The sequence below is a fragment of the Acanthisitta chloris genome, unplaced genomic scaffold (genome assembly GCF_000695815.1).
Source record: "Acanthisitta chloris isolate BGI_N310 unplaced genomic scaffold, ASM69581v1 scaffold11077, whole genome shotgun sequence".
Classification (NCBI taxonomy): domain Eukaryota; kingdom Metazoa; phylum Chordata; class Aves; order Passeriformes; family Acanthisittidae; genus Acanthisitta; species Acanthisitta chloris.
This window is the reverse complement of record NW_008682059.1, coordinates 39,405-40,231: the sequence shown is the minus strand read 5'-3', so window position 1 is coordinate 40,231 and position 827 is coordinate 39,405.

Here is an 827-nt window from a genome sequence, read left to right as displayed (position 1 = left end):
CCTTGTGATTCTTAAGTGTTTCAGAGCTGACGGGTGACGAAGGAACAAAATTAGATAGAGTGCTGTTTTCAGCTAAAATTGCATGCCTTTGACTTCCTTGCAGAGATAAACAATGAATAATAATGCATCTAGGAGCACAGAATAAAATTCAATGTGAGAAATGAATAATCAAGGTAAAGAAGAAAAAAGTAATGTAGTTTAGATGTTTCATGAGGGCAAGATGATTGGGGAGAAGGAAGGAATTAACCACATGACAGTATTTGCTGTTATTAGAAGGAGCTAAGAAAGCAATTCCATAACTGAGATAGCACTCACTTTACAGCAGCTGTTTTTCACAATGGTTATATGACATTGCATATAGGCAACAGCCTCTTTCTCTCATGTTTGTTTCTTTGGCCTGTTGTTCTACATTTGTATCATCTGGTCTTGTGACAAAGGGAACAAAGCACAGTCAGCCATCGAGCTTCCCATTGCAACTGGAATATGGGTTGTACATTCTCAGTTGGTAGCAAAGCCCATGGAAACATTTTCAAGATTAGGCCCTTTGAGGACATTGGGCAGCTGGAAAACAGTGACATGTTTTGCAGTTTGGGCATGTGCATATGTCCAATAATGTAGTTCTTAGTATTCACAAGTTCACATGGCCCCACTGAAACCTGTGGGATGGTGGTATTTTATGATTAGTGAAAACCTATCTCGCTAATTCTTACTTCTGGTTTTCAATCTATCATGTTGAATTTTGTCCCAATCCTATGATTCTGACAAAAAACAAGATCACGAATGGTGTATGTTTATAGTTTCCTATTTCTTACACCTTTTTTTTTCAG